Source organism: Falco naumanni, chromosome 6 (assembly GCF_017639655.2).
Source record: "Falco naumanni isolate bFalNau1 chromosome 6, bFalNau1.pat, whole genome shotgun sequence".
Classification (NCBI taxonomy): Eukaryota; Metazoa; Chordata; class Aves; order Falconiformes; family Falconidae; genus Falco; species Falco naumanni.
This window is the reverse complement of record NC_054059.1, coordinates 50,134,927-50,160,036: the sequence shown is the minus strand read 5'-3', so window position 1 is coordinate 50,160,036 and position 25,110 is coordinate 50,134,927. Positions and strand designations below refer to the sequence as shown.

At 44.7% G+C, this 25,110-nt stretch overlaps 1 protein-coding gene across 3 annotated transcripts in view; it reads right to left on the bottom strand.

Moving 5' to 3' along the window:
- The window catches only part of HIVEP2 (HIVEP zinc finger 2), a 126,780-nt gene that overhangs the window by 39,792 nt on the left and 61,878 nt on the right, over positions 1-25,110 (bottom strand). For 2 of the 3 annotated variants that reach the window (XM_040597321.1, XM_040597324.1), the window contains one exon: positions 15,277-15,374. The gene's annotated coding sequence lies outside the window, so the exon portion shown is untranslated. Of the gene's footprint in view, positions 1-14,419; positions 14,525-15,276; positions 15,375-25,110 lie in introns of all 3 variants that reach the window. The other variant, XM_040597322.1, reaches the window with a different exon arrangement.

The window sequence follows — 25,110 nt, the reverse complement described above, 5'->3', positions numbered from 1 at the left end:
AAAGTACATTACTGCAGTATTACTACTGGAAGTAGAGCACATGCCAACTTTCTAGTGCTCCGCGTGAGCTGTGCAAGGAAATGGTCTTTTCCACAATTATGGCTTTTCTACTTAATATTGTGAGTCCTTTGGCTGATGCTTACATGAGAGCTTTGTTTCATTATTATGCAGCCTCTCTGTGTGGCTCCAAATACCTCACATCAACCACTCTGGGGCCAGGGTTAAACAAAACTACACGTTTATATCAGACCTCTTCTCCCATTTACAACGGGGAAAAAAGCCCACTGTAAGACACTGCCAACTTCACAGGCAAGATTCAATGAAATTATTCTGACTTTTTTTTTTCTTCTGTTTAATTTTTTTTTAAAAAAGTAACTGAAGTTAATAAGATTGTATTTTTAACATTAAATCCAGTGGGAAATTGAGAGCATGCTCTTTTCTTGAGATGCTGTGATCAATTCCCATTGAAGCAACCATTCTTTGTTCAGCATCATAGTTTTGTCTTTTCATCCTATGCCTAAGCAGTAAATTCAAAAGTCACTGATTTTTTTTTACTAGAATAGATAAACACTGCAACACAAGACAAATCAGCAGATGACGTTATTCTTCAGACAATTTAATTTTTATCTGAAATGAAGAGTAAATGTTGCTACATTAGAGGAAATATGAATGTAAAAATAATTATTAGCAGGTTTAAATACTGAAGACCATAGTCTGGCAGTATATTTACCTAAAGTTAACAGGGGACAGGATCATATACCCTCAAGTGCTGTGGGGTTCTTAAGTTATAAAGCTACAAGCATAGTGATCAGAACTTCAGTCTATCCCCCCAGTCAGATCTGGAGCAGAAGTTACATTACCTATCTTTTTAAGGCTTCACCTATTTAAAGAAAAATGTACAAAGGAGAAGAAAAAATTAAAAAAAAACCAGCAGGAAAGCATATTACAAAACCAAAAAATCATCTTTGCTGTACACTTCAGAAAATTTTTGTGATTACATGGTATTTTCCAAAGCCATGTAGAATGGAGTGGTGCCTTTTCCCTGAAGCCCTGTCCCTGAGGCCGGCCGCAGGCGGTGGCAGAGCCCAGCTGCTGCCCTCCACTCCCGCGGGCTGGGACACCGGCAGCGCTGCCCCCAGCCCACCCCCACGCAGGCCTTCGGCCTCTGCTTTCAGTGCTCCCACAAGAGACGGCTTCAACCACGCACCAATTCAGTTTCTAACTGCAAGCTGCCTCGAGAACATGTTGAGGGAAAGAAATGGTTGCTTTTCAGTCAGGGCCGTGCTGGGTGGGTTTGCTGTGTAGTGGCGCAGACAGGGTGGGGAGGGGGCAGCCCCACGTCATGGTGGGGAGGGGGCAGCCCTATGTCATGGCAGTGCGGGGCAAGGGGCTGTGTGACTGCACACAGCCCAGCCCCGTGCGGGGGCTCCAGGGCTGCCACCCTGCCTTCTTGCCTTCTCTGCTGCCCAGACCATGATGAGGATTTGCTGAACCAGTACAAAGCCTACTCATGGTGGGTTCAAGGGTACAAAACTTTCTGGTTTCAGTGTGGCATACAACACCTGGCCATGAGGCAGGCATGATAATGAGCAGAGGTAAAACAAAACAGGGTAGTAGCTCTTCTTTCTGGTATGTTCCTGCTATGGGCTTTCTCCATCGGCCAGTGTTTAAACTGTGGGTGTAGGAAAGCTGCTGTCCCGAACATAAGTCAGTCCCTGAGCTGTGCCTCCCCAGGCACGTGGCAGTGGGGTGGGAGACCAGGCATGCTGGCTGCCTGCGCCACAGGTGGGACAGCAGTTCCACGATGGCACTTTCTATAGAATGGCAGTTTACAGTCGGCGACAGCACTGCTGATCTCACGCCCCGGGTAGGGGCACTCCAGTGCGGGCAAATGGAAGCAGCGGGCGCTAGCACAGGATAGCAGGGGAGGCTGCAATGGGAGCCATGGGAAGCAGTAAGAAGGTAAGAGCATTAAGAAGGGGCTGCGCTGTCTCACATCTTCCTACATCCTGCCACAGGTCGCTCTTCCTGCTGCAGCCTTCTCCCGCCCACCCCTGCGCCGCAGTATCACTTTCACTGGTGTGCGGTCCCCTCCCACTCACCAACCTGCAACGCGCACCACTATTTATGTCACCTCTCCAATCTGGCCCGGCACCCCTGAGGTGTGAGCAACAGATGCAGTCTACGAAAGGTTAGGATTAATGCTTTAATGGCAATTACAGCAAGAAAGCAGCTCAGCTCATAATGCAATCCTCCCCTCGTGAAGACCTGTAGAAGGTGGGACTAGGTTGCCACAGGCCAGGCGCCTGCTGCACACTGACATATGTTGGGCGAAAGGGCAGGTCCAGTTAGGTGCCTTGTATCATTAACGTTCTGCTGCTTCATCTGTTGGTCACGTATCCTCCTCTTGGCCCCTCTGTGCCCCAGCTTGTGTAACGCACCGACACCTGCAGAGGTACTGCTCTACCTGGGAAAGCTGGAGCGGAAATCTGGTGAAGGAGATGGGACACCTTCCTTCTGCAGACCCAAGCAAGGGGCAGAATGGCCAAGAAGTCAAACAGATCGCTGTAACTAGGATCCTCAAGCTAAAAGATGAGCAATCCGAGATATCTGCCCTGCTGACAGTAATAATTACAATGTATTATTAACAAAACTCGGGTTTCATCATTAACTTGACTCGGATTTCAAGAGCTGATCTCACCCTAACCATCCTCCACATTACACCCAGCGTTTTCCTCAAAGCTGAACCAGTACCAGCAAGGAAGGCTGCTGCTAACTATTATGCCAAAGAGAAAGCACAGGTAAAAATGAGCTATAAATACCACAATCAAACAGGTGCAAAAATTTACAGGCAGATTTTAGGTTGCCCGAACCCAGGGCAATCTCACCACTCAGATCTGATCCTGCCAGAAAGCCAGAGCCTGTAACTTCAAAGCAGCTGAGAGGAAAGGGCTCACTATCAGCACGTGCTGCAGGCGGCACAGCTGACGTGACCCTGCTTCTGCAAAGGATTGATTCCGCTCCCCTCAAAGGTGTCAGTAAATTCACAGCTCTTCTCTTGGATCTCAAAACATGAGAAAGGCCACCTACATGTTTGCTATAATGAAGTAGCCAACTGTCTCAGTCACAACCCAACTGCTGCAACAAAAGACACTTGTTTGATTTTGTTCCTCTACCAAGCTCATCATCAGAGCAACTAAGATCTTCAAAAGCTTTTTCTCAATCTCTGAGATGAAAATCCCATTTTAATTGTGGATCAGTGAGGTCTGATTGAGTAAAATGACCCCAATCACTCAGATGCAACAGCATAACGAACACTGCTCTTCTAGCCTCTGTTAGCACCAACAAAAAGCCTACCAGTTCATTAGAGCAAGCTGGAGGAGCTGCTGTTTGCATCTTCACAAGCTGAGAGTATTTGATTGCAAAACCACTATGGTTTTCAGCCTCTGATTTCTGATCAGCAAAACTTAAAAGCAACGAAGCTATCAGTCTGGTATTTTTCTTCATAGCTTTCCTCAGGGTAACAATTTATTTTTCTCCTTGATCTGTTCAAGGATGTCAATTCTAATCTGAATATAGGATTTGGACTTCTACATTCTGTATAAACCTGCTTGGCAAAAAAATGTAGCAAGAACAGAACTGATGTGAACCAAACTGCAGTTTCACATGACATCTGGAAGATGCTGGCAGTTATGTTGCTGTTCTGCAGCCTGACTGCACCAGGACCTTGCCACAGAGTGCAAAGGGCAGAGGACAGACAGAAGGCGGCTAGCAGAGGTCAAAGGCAGCCATGCTCCCTGCTGGCTTCTCAGAGCAGGTTTGGATGGCCAGCGACCAGGCAGGTGGCAGAGGAAGCATACTTTGATCTTGTCCAAAGGGGAAACAATTTGCTGAACCACACTAAAGGGGAACGTGGCAGCTAGTCCTGTCGAGGCGTCCAGGAGCTCCCTCCTTTTTTTTTGCCTGTTGCAGTGGCTCCCCAGATGCAGTTCTGTACCCCATCTGGTAGCCCACACTGCTGTGCTCAGGTTTGTCTGTCCACCCCTCCTTCCCTCATCATACAGCTCAGATAAACCACTGCCTTGTTTTATGCTTTAAGAACATGTATTTCTGTTTCTTTTTCCTTTGCAACCATCTTTAGACTGAACACTTTCTAAATGGAAAGCACAAATGTAACTTCAGGCAGATACCTGCCTCAGCAGGTCTATCAAGAGCAGCTTATTTTCCCCAACTCAGACTCCACACGTGAATACATACACATACGGGCTCAGACATATCTGCATAAAGAGGTCCATTTGCCTGAGTGTTCGCTAATGAATGCTTGGCAGTCAGAGGGACACCACAAGTGCATTCAGTTGTTTTCTTTTTTTAAAGGAAAGACTACTTAGACCTCTAGGAACAAAGCGTTACTGAGGTTGCTTATAAAATGCACCACCCGTGGATTCAAATCCACATCTTAACATTGACATGAAAACTAAAGGTGCAAAGAAGAGTAACTTCACACACACACACACACACACCTTTTTTTTAAATGCAGTCTGAATCAGCTTGTGTGGGAAAAATAATAGAAATATTCCGGTGAAATGGAAAATGGATCAAACGAGTACAACATAAGCCTTCAGTATAGCAGGAAACTCCACACAGAATGCTCTCAGAAAAATCACTCAAATGCAGTACTACCCAGTGTCCTGAGGGCTCAGGGAGGTCAGCTCTTTGCATAGCCAGGACCATGCTCTGCTTTTCACCCAAGGTGCTTGTCAGGATTGAAAATCAAAACCTTCTTTTTTGACAGGTCATGAATTAAATAACTCCAGATGGTTCCCAGCATCTCTTCCCTTCTGCTAGCAATCTCACATAGAAACAACAGAAGTATTGACACTAAATTAGTTCTAGAGGCATTTTTTTAATCACAAAGCTGTTGCAAGATACTTCTTCTCTGGCAGCAGTGAGTTCTGGAAGCGCAGAGCACCTGCCAGCATTAAAAGAAGAGCACGTCTAAAACCACAGGTCCCAGTTGTTAAAAGTGCTACTTATAACAGGAATTTCATCTATGCTAACACTCTGCTAGAGCAGTCCAGGTAATAACAGCACTAACAAACAACAAGGACAAAGTTAAAAAAGCACTAATATAAATGGGACAGTACTGTTCTCTAACATTTTAAAGCCCCAGTAGTGTTGATCCACTCATGAGCAGGTCTGGATTTATAGCAAAGGAAAGACTAAGTGCATCATTACCCCACAGAAAGTTTCTATTTCGAAAAGTGACTGCATTGCCTGAAAATCAAGATCACGCTGCTGAAATTCCCACCCATCCAATACTTTCTGTTTCCTCCTTGGTCTTCTTTTTCTCTTTACAGTGAACTGAGCTGTTCTAGGATTATTTTTCTGTGGTTTTCAGCAAAAGGAGATACAGAAGGCACTGTGGACAAGCACTGAGGGCATCAAGCCCACAAGAGACGTAGCCTTTGTTCCCCTTGAGAAATGGTTACAACCCCAGCTTGAGTGGACTCTGAATCCTAGTTTTAGCTAGAGAGAAGGTGCAATCAGGCAAACCTACCTCTTGCTCAAATACTACTCTTTCCTCAGTATCCCTCTGCTCTCCAGAACAATGGTCTTCTCCCTGTTGGCAACCATTTATGCAGGCACAGGATCCAAACTCTTTCCCACTGTGTCTTCACCATTTGCATGTTGTCTACCTCTCTATTGACAGCTTCCAATAAAAGCTTCCTTTAATAGAGTTGTCCTGACTCACAGGTGGGGGGGGGAGGGAAGCTGACCTCGCTGCAGCATGAAGAGTCTCTGACGCATTTTGGGAGGCTGTGGTTTCAGGTCTGAAAGAATTCTGCCTTGTTTTCAACTAAGTTTTACATGTTGAACTTCCAAAATACCACCCTATAGCTCCACGTCCATTTGTGACTCGATGTTGTTTAATGGTTTGACTTCACACTACTCGGGGCTTTAGCTGTATGCTGGGCAAATTAGCAGTACTCACCAGCAGAAGAGAGTTTCTCAGAAACGCAGCCACCCAGGCTCCTGGCTGGCTCCACCTCCTGTCCACCCACTCCCAGTTTCAGACATTTCACATTCCAAAACTGGAAGTGCCTATGCAACATAAGGTCACGTTATTGCACAATGTACTCCGCTCCTTCTAAGAGCCACTGCATCCTCAAAAGTGCATCAACTCTAACAGCAAGAGAGCTGTTTACAGTGAATTTCTATCTGAGTGGGTGTATTTTCTCCAACAATCTTGAAACAAGGACATGAAGTGTACAACTCCTCCCTACATTTGGTAAAATTGTTACCAAGATTACATTTATTTAATACTTCCACATCAGCATTCCTTCCCCTTTAAGCTGCCTTTTGAAAAATGGAAAATTAATTTTTACACTTCCCCAAAGTATTTATGTGCTGGATAATTTTAGGACACACTAAACAGAACAATTTCTGCCTATCTTAAATTTAGAACTGAGGCCATTTGAAGCTTTTGCAGTGCAACTGTGAAATAAAGTGATTGTCACCAACATAGGTTTTGCCAATCTTTTTTTCTTGCCAAATGGTCTGAATAATTGCTATGATCCCTCCTTCACTTAGTCTTTAAATTCTAACAGGTGAATGTAAACTCCAGTTTCAATTACAACTGAAGAACACCTTATCTTTTGGTATAGGGGATTAAAAGTGAGGCAGGCTTTATCGTTCTCCCCAGAGGACAACACACAGGTAGAAACAGTGGTGTCACACTGTGTCATCCTTGAAACTGTGTTCAGCTTTTCAGTTACAATTAAGTATTCGCTTTAGCATGGAAAGCCTAGTTGGTGTTCCCTTGAATGCCAGTGAGCTATACTGGTATCTCCTAAAGGCAATTTTGGACACATTTAAACAAAGAATAAGTGACCAATCCTTACGTGCCACCGCTTCTTCTGGTTCAGATCTGTCACCTTTCTCCTCAGCACCACTGGGGCAGCTGAGCAGTGGGGAAGCAGAAGGGTTCAGGGCTGGGAGGGCTCCCAGCACCACCTAGTGAGAATGGAGATGCTGGTGGGGCTAAAGGCTAAGGTAGCTCTAAAAAAGCCCTCCTGATTTCACAGCCAAGTGAGTTCTTCATAAGCTGTCACTCCCATCCTCCCAGAAGTGAGAAGGTTCAGATCCAGCAGTCAGCATTCAGAAATCTGATTGAGGCTGCCCAGTGAAAATTATGATGGCCAAAACAAACCAGTGACAGAGTAAGAGGGAGTGGGAAATGGAATCCTATGAGAGAGGCAGAACGAGGCACAGAGCAGGACTTTTGCACTTATCTGTTTCATTAGATGCACTGGCACAGTGCCCTGCTGTAGGGAAACGCAGCCCGGGATTTTCACTCTGAGTCACTCATTTGGAAGATATAACATGATTGAGAGTCAACTGCCCTTCGTCCCATGGAAGAGATACTTAAAATGGAGCTAATGGTTTAAAGTTACTTAGCTCCTGTTCAGTTTGTGAGCAAGCAAAAGGTTAGACTGTAATATTTAACCACAACTCCCATGCCTGAGAAGCCCAGAGGAGGCTGCCTGAAGGGAAGTCAGGCATCTGCCACGCTGCTTCCCGTGTGCATGAGGCAAAGAAATCCGCGCCAGCCTTCAGCCTCGTGTAGATAGCAAGCTTCCTCTGGTGCAGTGGCTGTCATGCAGCGTGCTTTCTGGTACAGCCCATTTCCTTCTGGGGGACATTTCCCCTGGGGATAGCAGGAGCTAGTGCTCTGTGCGTGCCACCAGCCATGACCATCAAACCTGCCAGCTAGTCACCATGCAATACAGCCAAAAGTTCAGTGCTTCAAGCAGAACTGGCTGCATATCTAAGTAAGAACAGGATGAAGAACCAATGAAGGACAGCAAGACAAAAAGATTAACGTAAGTCTGGGGACACAGTACCATAAGGAGAACAAATCTTGGTGAACTATTCAAACGTGCATTCATTCTTTGTTAACGTTCATCCATAAGAGGTCACTGTGTGACACCATCAACACCTTGGTGTCAGCAGCATTCCCCTCCTTTCCCATACATACGCTCAGCATCAGGTGTCTGGTCACTTTCGTAGGGACTGTTAGGGCAGGCAAAAAAGCAAGACGTGTGGGAGTCCTTTACTTTGATCGTGTGACCCTAGCCAATTTTACAATCACTTATACGTACTTACTTTTTATTCCCTATTATTCTCAGATGGAATCCAAGAGTTTTACATCCCCATAGACATTTTAAACAACCAGTAAGAAATAAACAAAAATTTGGGAAACTGAGTTTGAGCAGCAAAGATATAAGCTCACAAATGGCCAAGGTCCCCCTTGTTGCCCAGGGTTTGGGGCCTCTGGTTTAGAATGTTTCACTATGACGTTGTTTTTTCAGTAGTTAGCAGATTTTTTCACACGGATGACTACAATACAGTGTGGCACATGGAGTACTGTCAAGGTGACCTGCCCATAGGAACTTCTTACGCATACAGTTTTTATATTGCCATTCACCATGAGATGAGAGGGAATAACAGGCAGATGCAACTTAATGGCAACTGAAAACATTTTAGCTCAGATCAAAGATCTTCATGGAATAGGGTGACTTAAAGGGAAGTATTTCATTCAGAGATTTCCATGGGAAAACAAAACCAAAAAAATAAAAATAGCAATATGGAGATTTTCCAGTGGAAAACTTGTTCTTGTGGAAATTCCGCTTTCAATTGACAAAATTGTTTTTATGGGAAATTCCTAAGCAGTTGTAGGCACAGCCCTCATGCTGAGAAGTTTAAAAGCAGCTCATGTCTGACCCAGTACCCTCAGACTTCCCACATCATATAAACTGGAAGCGCAGAGCCCTCATCTCTCTCTTACTCCCATGCATACCCTCCAGCACACAAGTGGTCCCACCGCAGGCATGACAGTGCATTGACCAGCAGTACACATGTGGTTACAGGTGGGATGCTTGAAGGATTAATCTTTTAATGTCCCAAATAAAGATTAAATCACAGGCTTTTATATATAAGCTGCCTCTAATGCTCTGATACCGATAAAGCTGTCTTTGACTTCAGCAACAGGTTTACCTGCACTAGGGATTGCAAGCTTAGGAGAGTCTCAAACGAAGCTCCTCATAGTAGGCTGTACCAGGGAGAGAGAACTTGGGGCTGACTTTTAGGTAATTAGGTGAATAGTCACAAATCATGCATGTAACTCCATTGTTACTGGTTTACACTTGCTTAAACACATCAGTAAGAACTACGCACTCCACAGCTAACATGATAGAGAGTAAGACAAACATTTTCAGTGAGCTTGCTAAGGGTCTTCTAAATTTACAGGAGGAGCACTGAGTAAGCATCTCCTTTACAGAGTGATATTAGAAAAGCATAAACCATTCATTATAATGCATGCACCTCCTTTAGCATGAATCATCATACTCTGTAAGCAGGCTAGAAATCATATTTATGGCAGGGCTCAAAGTATCTCAGAAAGTCAGAGGAAGAAAAAAAGAGTAGTCAGGGTTGTACAACCCCTCCCAGTCCAGAAAGGTACCAAGCACCTAAATCATTAACCTAAACCCTTGCAGTATTTCTGTACCAGCCCTGCATTTTCACACTAATGCATTTTTAACACAAAATAAAATGTAGATACCTGCAAATAAAAAAGTTAATTCTACTGACTGCACGGGACTGGTCTTCACAACTTACTCTCAAGAGTAGATGCTGCCTCTTTCCTTCTGTCCCATATACCCTATTGAACAGTGCAGCGGATCCAGCATCCCCCATGCTGAGCTGAGCTGGAGAAGCCCAAGCACAGCAGAGCTGTGGCAGGAGCAGGAGCCCCAAGGTGCCATTGAGGAGGCTGTCAGCAGCTGGCCACCTGCCAGGCACTGCAGGCTATGAGGTGAAGGAGTGGACAAAGGCCACTGCTCAGCTGCTACAGTGACCTTCAGCTATGCTGATCCGCAATGGGAATGCACCCCCGGCCATGCTCATGTTTCTAGCCTGCATGCTTTCTTGGCATGTGCAACACTACATACACACGTATGATACCGAGTTCGCACACACGTGGCAGCCCATGTTCGTACTGTACATGAGGCTGAGGGTTCCCCTCCACCTCCAACCACAAAGTGGTTAGCCAGCTACAGCAGGACTACTGCTGCTCTGCACCCAGGGAGCGAGGCGTGCTGCATGGCTGTGAAAATATGCACAGAGGCCGAGATCAAATTGCAAGCAACATGAATTTCAGAGATCAGTTAAAGTAATCCTGCATGTCTCCACCTAAAGGAGTTATTCTTTTGGGACATCACAGTAATAAAATACAATTGCGATGAAAACCTCACTGCTACAAGCTTTGTTACTGAAGTGACAAGAAGGACATTTATTTTCAGGACACTCAAAGGAATACCCCATGTGCTAGATAGTGTGAACGGTCTTTTCCAGTGTGTAACACAGACAGTTCTACTGCACTGAAACACATATGATAAGAAAGGAGGGCCCAGGCTCTTCTCCATATTCTCTGCATACCTGTTACTATCACACAGCTGCTCTCAAGTCTACAGTTTCCTGTGCAGTACAAACTGCATACCACTTCCCCTACGGAAAAAAAAAAAAAAAAAAAAAAAAAGCAGCCTTGCTTGTTCTTAATTGACGATGGAAATACTGTCATATTTTCCACTAGCCAAGCTTGAAACCATTACTGAATGAACCTTCATTATTTTTTCCACAACATTTTGCAGAAATGTCAGGAAACAGCTGCACCAGAAATGATTAACTGTCCTTATCACTAGGGCTTCACTGGCCAAGTTCAAATTATATAGGTTTTCTTCTTTCAAAACTCTACATTCAGTATGTTTTTTGTTATTCTTTAGTTGACTGTCTCAATACTGTACTTTCTCTTCAAAAATATCTGATTACACAGGTTCAGTGGCACACAGACATTTTACTGCCAGTGGAAGAATTTGTACAGTTTGGAGCTGCATACTTCTAGGAAAAGATTGCTTCCTGCAGATTGCTCAGCTGTGTCTTTCTTGGATCAAATTCAATGAAATTCACAACTTGCATTCAAATTGTATTTGCCAGTCAGATCGAATTCATTACACTGACATACACTCTTCTTGCTGCATTTTCTTACTCCTTTCCTTCCCTGTCCCAGTCTTTTCCTTTCCCCTTTTCTCTCCCCACAATCTTTCTCACCTCTCCTTTGAGCTACATCGTGTCAAAACTTATCATACAATGCCCTGTACATTTTCTGGCAAAAACAAGTGGAACAGTATACATCATCATTCCAAACATGCAAATGCTGAGATGCTAGAAGACTTGGTACAAAGTAAGAGTGCAGCCATCTGGAGATAACTGCTAGTGTGGATCTGAGATTCCCAGCTGGTTGAAACTTTGCAGCCTCCGAACTCTTTAGCAAAGCGTCGGTGAGCAAGAGACTCTGCTCACACGGATTTGCACAGGGTGCTGGTTCTTATGTAATTTCTCAAAAATGTAAATTCTTCAAATTTTTTATAAGAACACAGCAACAAAACGCAAGGTTCACAGGATTACTTTTAAAGACCAACATAATACTATAGTGTCTTGTTTATATTTTGGAATATTTAATTGTTACTACAGCATGGCACGTTACAATAATCTAGATATTTGTCACTGGAAGATTCAAAATTGCAATTGTTCACGTCTTCATTGAAGTTGTAGGCCTTAAATCTGTAACCTTAGGATATTTTTAGACAGAGGGAAATATAGATGTGAATAGATATATACATGTATTGGAAGTTACATAAAGTAAATCCCATCAACTCATTTGGTGTTCATACTGCTATGACCCCCTATCACTAACAGACGGTAGGTTACTTGCAGAAATGAAACAGCCACAGAAATAAAGGTTCATCTAGGTATTACAGAAGAAGAATCCTTCCTGCTGCCTGGAATTCCAAATGATGTGCATTTCTTGTTTTTAAACGGGTGCTTTCCACAGCAGCGTGCATGGCAGCACACAATCCACACGCAGCTCTGCTCAGAGCCAGCCAGCCACTGATGCCCTCAACCCCTGCTAGGTCACCTCCCCAGCACGAGTGTCTTCCTTGCCTTCAGCAGGGAAACATACAGCTGGCAGATCCCAGCCCAGGGTGCCTGACACAGGCCAGCATAGCTATGTAATTGGTGCAGTGCTGGCCACAAGAAAAAGATCAGTTTTTAAATCACTCTACCAAGATACTTGCTTAGATAGCAGAAACTGCAGTACACTATATTCTACTTAAAATACACATGAATATATATGTGTTCTATTAACAAGATATGAAATACTGCCAAAAGTATCAATTTTTTTTAAGGATTCAATTTCAAATAATATGCAATGCTGAATTTCCCCTTCACGACATCCTTATCTGTCTCTGTTCTAGTCTGAAACCAGGAGCTTGTGGTGCCAGAGGATTTCAAGGACCGTGTCCTGCCAATACACGGCACGTTAACGCGCTGCCAGCTGCCATACACCGCCTGTGGCCGCACGGGAGGCGCACGCAGCTCGTTGTGTGCTGGGGGAGAGGGGAGGCTCAGCTGTTGGACTGCATTAACCAAACCTTGCGGCGTGTTGCGGGGGGAGGGGTGGGGGTGCTCTGGAATAAGCACAATCGGAAGGCAAACGCCGCCCCCTCGCCAGCTGAAGGGTGTCGCAGCTTCCCGAGGGGACAAGGGCTGGCTGGCAGCGGCTGCGGCAGGCGCAGGCTTTTCGCTTCTACATTCCGCACCGCACGGCCCGCGGCGAGCGCCGCCGCCGCCGCCGGAGCAGCCGCCGCGCCCCAGGCGCGCACTCGCGGCAGCGCGCGGCCGGCAGCCCCGCGGCGCCCCGGCACTGCGGCGGCGGGCGGCGGGCAGGGGCAGCACCGGCGGGCGGGGGCAGCACCGGCGGGCGGGGGCAGCACCGGCGGGAGGGGGCAGCAGCGGCGGGAGGCGGGCGGCGGGCGGGGGCAGCAGCGGCGGGCGGGGGGCAGCAGCGGCGGGAGGCGGGCGGCGGGCGGGGGCAGCACCGGCGGACGGGGGCAGCACCGGCGGGCGGCGGGCAGCCGCGGCGGCACGTCCTGCCCGGGGACTGGGAGACGCGCCGTCGCAGCGCCCACTTCGGCCTCCCCCGGGTGCTCTCGGGTTGCTTTCCTTCCCGTCCGAGGCGGTCAGAGAACGAGCAAGTGGACTTGCTGTCCCACCACCCTGCTCGGCTACCTCCTGGGTGTGGAGGAAGAAACGTGTTTTTCCTCTCTCTGACTAACAGCGGGACAAGAAATGAGCGCTCTTGCTTTCCCCTGAGTTTGCACATCTTGAGCTTAAACTGGTGCGAAGACACAGTCTCCTCCTCTTCACATCATCAGCAATGAGCAGCAGGATCTAGGGGCAATGTCATAACAAAAAGAGAGACCTTGAACTTGCTTCACCCTTTGCATAATCATTTATATTTGGGCAAAGTGGATAACAGCTCCTTTAGCACTAGGGTAGTGGCATTTTATGCTCGCTCGGCATTCACTTTACCCAGGTATAAATAGCAAAAGGTTTCAGGCGGCAGAGAATCGGGACCAGTATCTTCAAAGGATTCTCAGCCAAAATAAAGCAGCGAGTCCTCTACACCACAGCTTGTGCAACCTCGCTCTGCTGCAAGAATCATTCCCTGCAGGGTGCCTGGGACTGCTGGTTTGGCAGCATTGCATGCTCCCATTCTCAGAGAAAATGTGCCTTCCCATTGCCCCGTATCTAGTGGTGGAATCGGACTGCAAGCTTTCACCTGTAAAGTAGGCAGTAATAGGGTTCAGTTCCGTAATGGGAGCCTTTTATTAGCCCACACAGCACATTTACTACCCTACCAGTATTAAGTGCTTGCCTTGATATCCTCAGCGCACAAGGCAGCGGTACGTATTATCATCGTTACAATAACATTGGTCTGAACTACATTAATTGAAAGCATCTATTCTAAAACTCAATGGTTCTGAACAAAAAGGTAAAGCGTGCCATTACTCTTGGCCAACACATTATCAGGGAGAGTTCTCAGCGTACAAGACAGCCACTGCGATAAGGGCCCAATGCACAGAAGTACCATTAAGTTACATGCTAATGAAACCTGAAAAAATTATGCTAAAACCCTATTTCACAGGATGGCCGCCATGCTCTTGTGTACCAAAATTCTCAGCTTTCCACTTAAATCCTGCCTGGTGAGTCGTGAGACGTGGCTAAGATTCTGTACTGCAGGAGCATTCCATTACTTCTACTTATAAATTTCACACACTGTTAATGCTTCCCAAACTGGCAACAGAGCTCAGGGGTGCACGAGGACAGTTTGTTTTCCTGCTGAACTTTCAACATAAATTCCACAGGACCTCGGCAGGGATGATGCCTTCTTTTTTGCCGACATGTTCACTGGCAACACCCCTGCTGACAGCCGTCAGCTTGCAACCCTCTCACTCACCAGCTCTGATCCGGGGCTGCACGGAGAGCGCTCAGAGACTGCGGAGGGGAAAGAGTGCAACACAGACACACACAACTTCCATTGCAGGATCTTGGAAAGGGACCCCTAAGAAGAGATAACCCATATAGCACCACCCTGGACTGCTGAGTATTTGGGATTTGTTCCAGGTTTGAGCAAACGTTCAGGGAAAAGACCATATCATTTAACCCCCTCCATTCTTGCCTTTGATTCATATATAGAATGAAACGTAGGTCCAGCACCACTTACATAGTTCTGAAAAAAAATGGGGGTTTTATCTCAAAGTATGTTCTGCGTTTAATTTGAACAGGTTCTCCTGTGGTCAAGATATCACATGAGAGTCTCCAATGTCTTCCTTACATGCCTAGCTCCTATGGTTGCAGATAAATATCGGATAATTAAAAAAAATAAATTGAGGGCCAATGAGAAGGATCAAACTTTTTCTTAACTTTTCACTATTTTAAGAGAGTCTCTTTTAAGTTTTGAGGGCTAACAATTCTCTGACCACCAAGGATGTGCCCGTACAGACAAGATTAGAGAAAAGGAGCTTCTCAGTGTCTCAGGTCTCCTACAGCAACAAAAGTAACTGCCTGTACTGCAGGCAGGCAGTTTTGGAGACAAAGCAAAGGCAGTACTTCCAAATGAAGAATAACATAACCTGCCCCAAAAAAGAAATGCCTCTCATTACAGCAAAAGCTGACTTAATTCATAACAAAAGGACATGTAATCAGTATTTCAATGTGAGTGACTTCCACGTGAAGCCTTCTGCGAATGAAAAACCACTCGCTCAGGCCCGCTCCCTCAGTTCACTCAAACCCACCCTTTCTTTGCTCTCTTACCTGGCTGCTGCCATCAAAGGTACAAGTGAGTAATAGTTCCAGTCAAGACAATTTAATTCACCACTCCAGCAAATATGGCTCTTGACTCTCTCCTCCACCTATTTGAAAAACAAATATGAAAGATTTTTAAGGACTATGGTTGATTCAGCCTGCTGTTTGATTTTATGACCTAACTGATGTTATGCATTGGCTACATTAATGGATATAAGAACTTCTGAGATTCAGCCACAGTCGTCCTCGCTACTCAGGTCTTTCTTCCCCAGAGCAATGTGGCATCAGCAATCAGAAGCTGTCCTGTGGTTTCCACCTTGCTGTGGGCTAGAATACACATCAACGAATATATTCCAAGGTGAGAACAACAGACATACAAGACCAAAATGTGCACACAATGATGTATTTTCAAACATGCTGTATACAACAAAACACACAAAGCACGGAAGGGCCTTTGTAGTCTGTTTACCTATTAGGGCTTGCAGCTCCAGGTTTTTTGCTTCATTTCTGCCTGATTTTGAGAAGATCAAATCAGAATTTAAGAGCACATATTTTTTAATTAAATGCAAATACTTTCCTGTTGTTAAATCAGAGCAGTCCAATTGTCTTTCATTCTACTTCTTTCTCGTCTAGCATGTGCTTTTGAAGTGAGATCACGTCTAATATTTCCCTTTCCATATGATGGTAGTCTGTTTTAGAAAGTAAGTTACTAGTGTACACTATGAAAATCACTCATAAACTTTACATCTCTCTTTACATGTCATGGTACTCTGGGAAAGACCACAAAAAGGCACTTTCTGTGTACAAAAGATCCGCTGTAGAAATGTAAGCAGAGATATATGTACATCTTTGCATCCAGGCCATGGAGCACCAGATGTGTTTGTTAATGCCTTAGAAGTGTTAGACAGCTACAGGCTGCCCTATTTACACCTGCAGGGAGGGGGTTACTGCATACATGGATGCTACCCTTAATCAGGGCATACAGACAATGCACCAGGAACCGGAGACTTACATCTAATTTGCACATAATAGAGCTGATTGAAATGCCCACCTCATTAATACCGAGACAACAAACCTTCAGTGATCTTCTAGTGACCACATACTCCAACGGGCCTGGCTATTCTGATTTTTTTGAAGACTGATGCGAACACACAGACAACCACAGCACACATTTTGCCCAGGGCACTTTCTTTCAGGCTTCCCTGTGTCCTTGAGCACTCCTACATGAGATGCTACCCCAGGTGACACAACAGTGATGTGCGATGAGCGTGGGCATCCCGGGATGGATGTGCTTCTGGACTAGGCAGCACCCCAGGGGAGCAGAGGGCCCCAATGAGAAGTGCAGCTCATGCTGCCCCCTTCTCCTGCTCTTTGCTCTGTCTGTGATGCTGAGCCCTGGCCAGCCACCGCCTCAGGGCAATCGGGTCACTGCAGCAGGAGAAGGCACCTGCTCTTCAAGGGCTTACAAATGTCATGGCAGAGGAGCATGCCAGAGGACTTGGACAGGAAAATCTCAAATGTAGCATGCTGGACTTGCAGATCTGTGCCCATGGCTCGACCATACTGGCACTGAAGCCAGCAGCAAACCTCCCTCTGCTTCCAGTGAGTGCGATGGCTGCCTATGCTGCCCCATAGACAGGGCAAAGCCTGTCCACCATGGTGTGTGCGACGCATGGTGTTTCCACCACTAGCAGAGTGCAGGTGTGAGCTGGTCAAAACGGGACGCCAAAAGCTGAAGGGCAAAGCAGGCCTGGAACCAGTTAGCAATAAAAGGCATATGCTAATGTTTGCTATCAGAAACGAAAACAAATAGGAAATGATGTGTTACTGACCAGCAATGTCAACAGTGGTCTATACAGGCATCAGAGTATATAAAATAACACACGCTCTGACTCCAGACCTGGATGCTTTGCCACATCAGTATAGAGCTTTCTAGGAAATGACCTGCATCTGGAGCCAGGAGCCACTTTTGAACCTTTGAACAAACAGGGCTCAATATGGTTTTAATCTGGGTGAAACCTTGGCACAGCTGGACTCAAGGTTTTATCAGGGCCAGTATTTCACTCGCTACTTTTACAAGTGGCCTGAGAAATATTCCAGTCAGAAAACAAAGCAAAACAATAAAGAAGTCATGAGTCCTTATTCTCCTACTCTTCAGCAGGACCTAGGGGTGCTCTGGATTGTAGCCTCCTCTCCCTGGTGTCGCATGGATAGCTTCCAGCCCCCAGGTGGGCCACCCTGTGTTTTCACAGGCCTAACTGGCTTTAGGGATGCTGGCTGCACTCGCACAGAGTTATTTTTAATTAATAAGCACTGTGAATTGGTTTATTTAATCTGCAACCCAAATACAAGGGTCTTTATTCTCATTTACACAAAATCTGCTCTACCGCACCCTGGCAGGAGCAGAAGGAACTTTCATAAAAAGAGAATGAAGCCACAAGCGAAAGATGTCATTTATGAAACAAAATCACATTGCTGCCACTCCAGCTTCATAAAGAGTATTTAAACTGAAACCCATGAGGAACACTGCATTCCATTCTCCCTAATTTCTTTTTCAGCTCTTAACTGATGGGAGCCAGCACCTTCCCTCTCGCTCTGGTAACCTGTCTTCAGTGGTGTTCCTCAAAGGATACCTTAGCATCTGGTCCAAGTGTGAAAGAATCCCTGTATTTCAGTGAAGGCAGGGTCAGTTTCCAAGTCTTTAAGAAGTTCAGTCATTAAAATTAGGCAAAGTATCCAGAGTGAGATCTGGTTAAGTACAGTAAGATTTTGTCTAGGAAGTACTACTGCACCTCCTCACTGACCTACCATCTTACAGCAGCACTGGCACTAGCACCAGGACGTGGTCTGAGGGAACAGCCAACCTGCAGAGTCTCTAACAACCCCAGATAATGCATGTGTCATCAAACAGGATTTTACTGCCCAATTAAAGGTCCCAGAGGCATTGTTGTGATACTAAACCCAGGAACTTTTAATTTGTTTTTATCACCGCATTAGTAAAAATTTGTGCAATCCTTGGTTCTTTGGCAGCAGAAGCAAATGAGCGTGCCTTCAGCGCCCGCCCGCCCAAGGCAGGCAGCACAGCAACCACTGCCGATCGTTTGCTAGTACGTGGTCATATCTGGTCATGACTCTCCTAAACTTCTGCAGTTGTTTGCCATCCGTGGAGACTACGATTAAACAAGCACATCAGAAGGGATATGAGAGTATGAGAAGCACAGCATGTCCTACTGCTTGGAAGAGGGTTTTTTTTTATTTGAACTTTGTATCTCAGACACTCGGGGATTAGCCTTTTACACGGGACCTGGAAACACACAGGCAGAAGTACTTTGATAACGACTCTTACACCATCTGCTTTTGAAAGACTCCTAGCTTCTCCCTTGGCAACACCCATGCTCATTTTGTAATTTTAAAACTACACTGTTAGTGGTGAAACAAAAATGTAGCAGTAGGCATCAGCATCAGCTGGCCATAAAGATTAATTCATTCCATGGAGCAAAAAGAAAAAGGACTTTATTTTATATTACTTCCTATATATCTGTTATACCGACATTGTGAGGTCGGTTGGGGGTAGGGGCGTGTGATAGGGAGAATCTTATGCACTTCACAAAATAAAAAATACCAGAAATCTCATGTGTATTTTAATTAGAAACTTAAGTTTAGGGAAAGAAACTGGATAATATTTATTTTACTGCTAATTAAAGATTCTGAAATAGCACAATAAATGGGTAAAATTACCTCACGACTACAAAGAAAGACCAAATAAAGCCATGCCCATGTTACTCCTTAACTGTCTTGCAGCTGAGAGCATTCCTACACAGACTGTACCTTTGTACCTTACCATGGTTTGGGAATCTCCCTTAAGCTCCAGTTTGACCAGGTCCATAAGAAAACCAGGTGCCATTTAAATTGCACCCAGGATTATATAGGATTATTCATACCAAAGAAGAGCCAGGCAACACAGGTAGAAAAATGTGCATACTTCTACAGCATACCACCCAAGGGCTTGAATTCATGTCTGGTAACTCAAAGCAGTGAGGCTATATGCAAATCTCCCACTTCTCAATGGGTTCAAATCCCCTTTTATAGATGCTTTCTTACTAAAAATAATGAACGGTCCATGCAAACTTCCGTATTGTAGTATGTAGAGACTATGAATCCAGTCTGTGTGGATTTTCTACTGTTCTCTTTGCCCCCTTTCACCTCTTCAAACACAGAGTCTGGAGAGCTCTGTGAATTACGGTCTGTAACGGGAGAAGAAAGAAGCCTAAATTTGTTTGATTGCATTGTATGATGCATTAAGCTCCAGGCATCAATCTCAATCTCAGTACTTTTTCTCCGAATGGGCAATATTTTACAGTTATCGCTCTCTAAACAAAGCACAATTTATTATACACACAATTTGATAGCTACAGCAGCTAAGACTAGAAGCAAAAATGTCTTCCTACTTGAGGAAGGTAAAAGCAATGTCATACTTTAAATTGACTTCTTATGATCAATGGCAGAACCCAATCATCTGAGAAATGATGTTCATGTCCTGATCAAATGCAATCATACCATATGCAATTGAATATGGAAAAAGTGGAAGAAAATTATTCCCATTACTTTACTGGTGTTCTTAATGCGTTCACACAAATCACCTGTGAATAGCTGAATCAAAATACAGTGTCTCTACCTTTACCCTCTTAATTCCAGGTCATTCTGGCAGCTCTCAATACTGCAGAGATATGTATTCTTACAAGCAGCTTGGTGAAATTAATGGATCAAATCTTGAACTAACTCCAAAGTTAAAGGGATATAATTTATTTTTTTAATCAAATGTCTCTATGCTGTAAACATTTTTGTCTTCATTACTAAAACAGAAAGACTTTTTAAACCTAATTGATTGTTCAGTATTTATGCTTTTTTTTTTTCCACATTTTTCTCAATAGGAGTGTAATAGCCCATTTAAATTCTCTTTATTGACAGCTTTTCTCCATTTTGCTATCCTGCATGCTAGCACCATTTTGCAGATCTGGATGCAAAGAGCATGAAGAAACCTTTGTAAAATTTTAATTTGTTAAAATCTATACAAGCATTAATTGATATGCATACATATATGTGTGCATATACATATATATGTATGTATATGTGCATATGTGCATCTGCATATGCGTGTATGTATAGACAGTATATAAAAAAAAATAGCTGTATTTACTAACATGTGTGTTAGTAGAGCTGGTTTTATTGTCACTCAGGCTCTGCAAAAGGGTAGCAATCAGAACAAAATTTACCTAAAAGAAGTATCATGCCAAATGCCTTTTGGAACATCACCTATGAACTTTGTTTTACTTTACACCTAGGTGATTCACTTTATTAAAATCAAACACAGAATTTCTTCTTTGGATCCTCCCTACATTATCTCCTCTATCCCCAGAGCCCACTGCACAGGATCTTATTTTGCTGCCACCACTGAACTATGATTTTGGGTTACTTTTTTTTTTCCCACTTCAGCCAGGAGCTAAATTAGCAAGAGCACATCCCCCTAAGTACAGGGCCATAACCTCACTGCAAATAACAGTTTAGATGCTGCCAGCTGAGATCAGTGCTCTCACTATCCAGGCTTGATGCCTTTAGACAATGGTCAGGCTGACAACTGACAGAGTGTCCATACACACACATTGCTCAACCCGTTTGCCTACCCTGCTGTTGCCAAGAGAAGAGGGCTGTTTGTGCAGGCAGCTGGCGGCAGGATGTGAGTACATCTGGCGATCCTTCGAGAGTGGGCAGAGAAGGCAAAAACATCAGGTCTCAGTCGAGACCAAAACAGGATTCCAGGTAAAACTCATGCTCTCAGTGATCTAAACAGGCTTCAGCAAAATCACCATGAGGAACATCCTACACTGACTGCCTTGGCTTTTTCCTTCCCTTTTTGAATGACTACACTGCTATGACACCCGTGCATTGGGAACAAAGGAGAAACTGAGGCAGAGCCACTCAGAGCTGCCAAGCAGGCAGGCTGCAAAGCAGCAGGTGTCCTACAAGCCCATGACAATCACTTGAGCTGTCAAAATCATCTCCATGGAAAAACCATTCCAAGTTCAAGGCCATGGCAGAGCGATGGCAGCAGTGCTGGACAGTCCCAGTGGTAGATGAAAGCTAACTTGCCCCTGAGAAGCTGGCAACTTGACAGATATGCAGGATACCAGGAGGGAAGTGTGGTGGCTGGGAACAACAGAATTTTGTCAGCGGGGAAAACGATCTAAGAACTTGGGGTCTGTTTACAGAGTTTCGGTTGTTGTTACCTGCAAAATCTAAGCCAGTGTTCTCTATAAAATAAAACTAAGACCTCGGTGAGATCGTGTTAAGCCAAAGCACAGACTTCATTCAAGGCACTCTGGATTTGCAGCCGATAAGCTAAGATCAGTCTCTGGCATTATGCTCCTGGTTGCAAAGACAGCTTGTACGGCACAGGGTATGCTGCTGGTGGTTCAGGTCAGCAGCCACAGTGAAGAACCATTACTGGCAGCTGATAGTTTGTCTTAAAAATCTGGATGGTCCACTAAAACACCTCTGACCACACACTTCGCTGGCACATCTGCTGGATGCTGTGTGACTTCTTCACAAGGAGACAAATGCTCCACCTCACTATCCCTTGTTGTTGCCACATCTAGAAAGGGACTGTTTAAAGTGTCCTCCTTCCCTGTACTGCCACGCTGGTCCTCCAGGTCACAGACAGCCACGAGAAAGGCAGCAGTGGAGTTTTTGGTCCTCCTCCATGAGGCAAGATCCCTCTGCACTGATGTCACTCTGCTCTTGGCGTGTGCTCAGTAAGGCAGTAATTTGTCATGAGCGTGGGCCCTATCCATACATGGCAGGCTGGAGGAGGAATGACCTCAAACTCTGCTTCTAATCCGGGGGGCGTTGCCAAAGCACAGTGTTTGAGTTTGATGCATGAAGTGCAGAGATATTTTCAGCTCCTGAATCACACTTTTGGCTCAACAGCCAACTTGAAGTTCTACTTAGCTTTGTTTGCAATTTTTCACCTCCTGCAAATCACTATTGACTCTCAGAAAACAAGCTGGTATGTTAAAGAAAAAAACCCCAAATGGTCATAAATATAAAGATTTTTTTAAAAACACTTCTTTTAATAACTTCTATTTTATTCTCTCACATATGTGGAGGAATGGAGTTTAAAAAATAACTAATAGATTATTGGTGCATCACAAATGTCTGGTTTCTTTATTTCACATTCTAAATATATGCTATTAAATGCTGCCAGTGAAGGTTTTATAATGATTATAATGATTTCGGTGTCCAACACAAGGATGAAACAGTCTGAAAAATGAGGCAATGCAACAGCATGCAGCTAGCCTGGATACAGCTACAGGGGAGCTTTTAGCTATATATTGCTATAGCTGAAGCAAAAATATTTTTATATACTTGTCCCATGAAACCATATTAACTTGACCACAATTCACAATCATAATTTGAAACTGGCAGTAACAAGAAAGCAAAACCTCATTTTACAATACAAAGGGAATAAATTTTAATTGGCGTATCATGCCAATTACAACTGCATCACCTCTCTGTGATCTGATCGCTACTGTGGCCTGAGTCTACTCTCACTGAATTCAATGGGAAACCTCCAGCAGTCAAATTACGGAACCTCAGCCACTGCTAAGCAAGTCATTTAAGCATATGCTTAATTCCATCTCTAATCTGTAAAGCCAATTCAGCAAAGCAAAGCATGTGCTCAAGTCAACAGTGAATAGGTAGCGTGCACCGTTCTGCATATGGGTTTTTCACAGAGTGAGGATGTTGCACAAAACTCCCCTTCATTTCCTTTAGAGCTCTTCATGCTGGAAGAAGGTAGAATCCAGCTGTTAATCAAACTGTCACTTATGCATGTAAAGCGCTAGTATTTTTAACTCATCATAGATTGGTTAAGCAAAAACAAATTTAAAAAAGCCATGTGGCGTATCCTTGGAGCAGACACATACGTGCATACATACATGCTACCCACGGGTTGCCGAGGACCACAGAGGCAAAAGGAGGTAACACAGAAAAGGTGGGGTAAGAAGCTACCATAGGAAATCTAGTACATCCAGAATATTTGATGGGCCTCTCTGAGCCTTTTCACGAGTGAATCGGGAGCTTTCTTATCGACTGGAAGAAGAGTGGAAAATAATGGGCATTTCAACTCCTCTATTTCCATTTCCCTCCTGTGGGAATGCGGAAAGCATAATGATATAACAAACAGTGCTTTGATAAGGAATGTGGCCCTTTTCTTGGTGCACTGAAGTAACTGGGAAGCCTCTAAAGTTGTCTGAAACCTTTTCTTTTCCTTTAAATTTTCTTTTGTCTTAGGAAGCACCATTACTCTAACAGAGACAACTTCCAGGCAAGCACGGATCCCCAGGAGCATTCCTCGACTGCAGACAAGTGGGAAAGGAAAAGCCTGTTGCAAACAGCAGGGCTGTAACCCGTCACAGGGAATTTACGCTCAGCAGCAGGCTGCACCACTCACCTACCTCTGCCCTTCTCCCCAGATGAAGGGACCTTATCTATCTTTGCATTTTGTCTCAGAGATCGGGAATCAATTATAAATGCCGCAGGGCTGCCCTAAATTACGCTCAGCTCCCCAAGGCTGCTTCCTCCCAAGGGGGTCCCCCCGGCCGAAGGCTGGGGTGGACAGGAGAGGAGAGTGCTGTGGGCCAGGCTCTACCTGTTCTCCAGCTCCTCCAGGCTACCAGAGACAGCCAGCGTGGGGTCAACCCTCAGATTTGTTCTGTTTGAGATTACAATCTGTCCCTGCCCCAAAGGCACTGTGAGCTGCAGAGTATAAATGTTTGTAGAAATCAAACAACTCCAGCAAAATACACATTATGCAAAGAACTCTTCTCTTCCCAGATGACACAACATGGAGCACCGAGCACAAACAAAAACGAACGAAACAAAGCATTGTGGAAAAAAAATAAAATCATTTAGCGAAGAGCTTCTCTGCTTTCCTTACAGCCATTAGGACAGCGATAATGCTGAAATGGCTGGCCAGCCCTGAAAATTGGATAAACCGAGACAACAGAAAAGAAAATTGAAAGCAAGGAGACAGACAGCAAAAATAAGTGAGACAACAGATGGAAAGCAGAAATGCAATGTCTAAACTGCAGCTGTAATTCTGCTAGTAACAAGCATGTTTAAGTGTAGTTCAGCTTGCTTTCCTATTTTGGGGAGGGATTTTTTTTTTTTTTTAAAAAAAAAAAAGCACAACTTGTTAGCCAAACTGCCATGGGTTCTCCCCAGGTAGTTTGTGGGACAGAAAATTACTTCTCTCCATACCTACGAGTGAAACAACACTTCTAAGAAAGGGAAAAATTCTGATACCCTCTGGTATCCCAGTTATCCTAGTACTGTTGGGGGTGGTAAGAGGGGGTCACATCATTAAAATCTATACCCACAAGTGCAAGACCTGTGTTTCAGTTGCTGCTGGCCAGAGGTCAGTCACAGAAATTGTTCAGAGCTCTCCTGCAGCAGCGCAGCTTCCTTAGTGTTTCTCCTTTACTAGCGTGACTGCTACAATTAGGCAGGAAAAAGGTTGTTACTGTTCTAGCAACCGTTTTATAGACTAATTTGGCAGTTTTTCTAGCAGGCTTTTAGTACGGTTTTGATACACGCTAGTATGGGAAAGAAGGATTTCCACATTGGCCAAAGAAACAGTTGTGGCAAGACTACCTATTTTTAACATGGTTTATTCCTAGCACTATTTCAGACACAGCATTTTCTCTCCCATCTGTTGACACAGTTGTTTTGTTTCTTTAAAGACACAGTTGTCTTTCTCTTGGGCAGAAAAAACCCTGCACCTTC